The following is a 4,265-nucleotide window of genomic DNA, read 5'->3' on the forward strand; positions in this document are numbered from 1 at the left end:
TTATCCGCTCCCCGCCGTATTGTCCGATCAGATCTGCTCCCCGTCGACCGTCGGATCTGGGCCCTCCCATCCGACGGTCCTCTGCAATATCGGGCTGCCTCCGGTGGTGGTACTTTAGCGCCCGAAAATGTCAGAATGATGACGTAGGGCGCTGGACACGCGTCACAATTTAATTGCATCGGGCGGCCTCCTGCCAAAACCATGCCCGTACCTTAAGCGGTCCGATATTACCGCTTACCGCCTTCTGTTTACCGCCCGCCAAGTCGCCTTTACGTCACCTCCACTTCATTGCCGAGTCAGCACCACATCAGCGCCCGACCCGCCATCGCTCCGAGCTGTCTGCCACGTCCCCCATCCACGTGGACCACTCACAGACCGCCACGTCATCATTCCGTACAATGACTCCACCTATGACGTCATGCTGACGTCATCCGACAAAAGTGCGCCAAAGGCCAAATTTTCTATATTTTTGCCCAAAATCACGTTTTTTCGCATTTTTCACCAAAAAACTACTGTGCCTCCTGCATGAAATTTCATGACGTCCTCGCCGCCAACCTGTAGAAACTGATTCAAAGCCGTGCCCGCCCACAATTCGGCTTGGATAAGCCTCCACCCATCGCGTCGTGACCAGGTATTTACCAATTCTTCCTGCACCTAGTTCAGTTGGTTCTTCGCTGTAAAAAACGCCCAGAACTGCCTTTTTTCCTAAAACTCAAGCTTCCTCGTCCTGCAAGTGATTCAATTTCTTCCAAGAGTGACCAATTGTGCCCCTTTTTACACCAGAACTGCCCTGTTTTCGTTGAAAATCCATTTTACTTCAATTCGCCGCGCAAGGTCGCACTTGCCTACATTCCTAAGTGAAATTCTGCTTGAAAAGCACCAAACACATGGAGACACCAGTAGCTCTAAACATTCCACCTTTAAATGCCCCACACAGACAACTAGAATGGCTGCCCCTGGCTGATAGAGACTACCAGATGGCAGAAGTAATCCCAGATTACAACAGGTATCATATTCATTTAATCGATGAGCTAAAAGCCAAACATCTCAATGGAACTGATATTCTAGGGATTTGGGACTCCTATTTGCCCATTTTCAATCTTCCTCAAGTCAATGTCCTCCCAGATTTAATCCATCGATGCAGTGCCAACTATGATCCATGTCAGAGAGCTGTCCTCAGTCCCTCAGGCTCAGTCTTGTTCTATGTCACCCCTGAGGCTATAAATCAAATGCTGCACTTTCATACTACAAAGCCATTGACTCCTCTATCCATGATGCACTTGATAAACCAAGGAGGCAAGTTGTCCAGTGCCCAAATCGTAAAGATTAATCAACTATTCATTCAATCAGGCTCTCAAACTGTGAGGTCTCCTCCTATTGGAAATGTATATCTCAATGAGTTGGGCAGGATTCTTGTGGATATGATCAGTTATATCCTGGGTTACAGGTCATCTGAGGATGTTGATGAAACCATTCTGGCTATGATGTCTGTCTTCTCCCCTGGAAAGCCTCCTTCGGTTCACTATGATTATGCTACATTCATTGCCAACAAAATTCACGAGCAATTGATGAATTTAGAGAGGGAAAGGATGTTTAGATACACTTATTACATCTATCACTTGTTCCTATTTAATCAGCCTGACAGCTTCCCTATTACTCTCAAGAAGTTTGATGCCCAGGGGAACCAAAGGTCTGTGGTATTTTGGTCTTCAATCTTTCATCACACATCTTTTTCACCATATAGCTACTGTGAATTCATAGACCTTTTCATCCATCCAGCCATGTCCTTGCTGTTGAGTTCTCCTCCTCCAAGATTGACAGATGAGATGCAAAGAATCCTCCAGCTCTCAAAGGCCTAGAGCATTGGGGATTGGTACTTTTACCAATACCATACAGTGATCAGGATATATGGTTGTGAGTTAGCCCCATACAGGCTACCAAGATATGTCCCTATGATACTTTTTGCTTTAGAATATTTCAGACAATTTGGAAATGCGGACATGATCCATTTCCACAGCAAAAATAAAAAGGCACAGCTCAAAATCAAAAACCAGCTAGGCCCATTTATTTATAACAAAAGAGAAGAGGCATGGCAAGAAGCAGATAAGATCCTGAAGTGCCTCGATTTGCAAACCAGTTTCCTCTGGTTACCCTATGACCCCAATCACTTCATTAGTCTTAGAAGGGTCAAATATAAATTGGCTAGCTATGATCATCTCAGGTTACCACATATTGAAAAATATGCAAATCAATTAGAATGGAAAGAGGGCACCCTAGAAGAGGCAAGTTCTAAAGAGGAAATAGCACAAAAAGCAGCAAAGAAACTTGAGAAGGAAGCTGACTTGGAATATTGTGGATAGGTTTCTTCTTTTCATCATACTCAACTTGGAGCAGCTGCCTCATCTTCTACAGCTCCCCAGCAAGCAGCTCAAACCACTACTCTAGCAGCTGGCACAGATAAGGGGAAAGAAATGGAGCAGGATCAGACACTCCCAACAGCAGAACAGCAGAAAGAACAGACAAAACAGCAAGAAGAAATGGGTGAGGCCCCTGTATCCACAGAGCAACAGGTTCAAGAAAATGTGCCTCCAAGGTAGGAAATAGCAGTGGAGACCTCGGTGCTCCAAACCCCGATGAATGAAGAGAGAGCCAGGAAGAGGGACAGACAGCAAGAAACCCCCCTTACTACATCAGCAAGTCAACAAGGGGAGAAAAGGAAAATACTAAACCCTTTTTCTGAAGAAGAGATGCCTATTGGACCATCCATGGGTATGGGCCCCCCTAGTATGGAAGCATCAGCCAGTTCCTTCCAGCAGGAACAAGAGAGACCACTTGGAGGAGAGGTCAGCTCCTCAAGCCAGCAAAGAAGGGCAGAGTCTGGAATCAAAAAACAATTTATGGATATAAAAGCTAGGAATGAGCCAGTCAGAATCCAGCTTTACAATCATTTGCTCAAGATGGCTCCCACCAATCAACAGAGGCTCATGTCAGCATATGACATTGCAGAGGGGAAGATGACTATGAGCCATTTTATGCCTGCCATGCTGCAACCACAGTCAGCTGCAGATTACATCAGAACCAACCTAGAAGTGTTTGCAAAAGACATCCACCCAATGGACCAAATAGAGCTACATAAGCAAACGGGTGAGATGGTCTACTCTACTCTTGCAGATAAAACACTTCTAGCACACAAACTGCAAAATTCTCTCCATAATACTACTGCCCAACTAGAATTGGAGAAAGCTTCTTCTCAAGCCAAAGACAATAGGATTAAGTCTTTGGAAGATATCATCAAAGAGCTTGGGCGTGACCCAAGTGATCCCAAAGCTGTGAAGGCACTAATGAAGAAAAAAGATGAAGATATATTAGCTTTGAGGAAGATGGTCAAACTTCCAGCAACCCTTCACCCCCAAACAGAAAATGTTGCTCAGCAGAGAAAGGATCAAGATGTAGTGGCCATGCTGTTGACATTACACAAACAATTGGTAGAAACAAAAGGACGATTGGTAGCAACAGAGGGTGCATTAGAGGCAGCCCTGAAACAAAAAGAAGGAGAGCAGATACCTCAGCCCTCTCAGCCAGTAATAAATCTTGAGGAGCCTCCTCAAATTATAAGTCCTCCCCTGGTGCAAACAACAGAAGCAAGTGCCTCAATTGCTGGGCCTCAAGCCACAGAAAAGGAAGCAGTAGCAGAGCAAGTCCCAGGCCTCGGTATGCGAGATATGATGAAGGAGCTGCAAGCTCTTGAAACCCAAATGATTGAGCTGAAGGATGCCAAAGAAAAGTTGGCCCAGCTGGACAAGAAATATGACAAATGTAAGCAGCAAGTGGCAGAAAAGACTAGGGAGGTTAGGACACTAGAAAGAAGGATCAAAGAGCTTGAAAAGGAGCTCACCATGAGCAAGGTCATAACTGAGGTCAAGAAGATCCTGTGGGCTAAGATTGGCCAGTCAATCACAGATCAGTGGCAATACATAGAGACAATTCATGAGCAAATGGATCTACTGAACAAGGCTCATGCTGAAAGTCAAAGGGCCAGAGCTTCTCTGGGAAGTATGCCTGATATTGCTACCAGGATGATCAATGTCCTGAATAATAGAACTGGCCTTCAATTGGCAACAATGGGTATCAGGGATAGGACTGATACAATTTTGTTAATCAAAAGGGTGCTCACCCTCTGAAACTATTTGCAGACATTAGAAAGAAAGTGCCAAGATATTCAAGTAGAGGTCAATGCTTTTGCCACCAAAATCACAACATTGCAT

The sequence above is a fragment of the Pinus tabuliformis genome, chromosome 2_2 (assembly GCF_031772625.1).
Source record: "Pinus tabuliformis cultivar Carrire ecotype Pingquan chromosome 2_2, CPIR1, whole genome shotgun sequence".
Classification (NCBI taxonomy): domain Eukaryota; kingdom Viridiplantae; phylum Streptophyta; class Pinopsida; order Pinales; family Pinaceae; genus Pinus; species Pinus tabuliformis.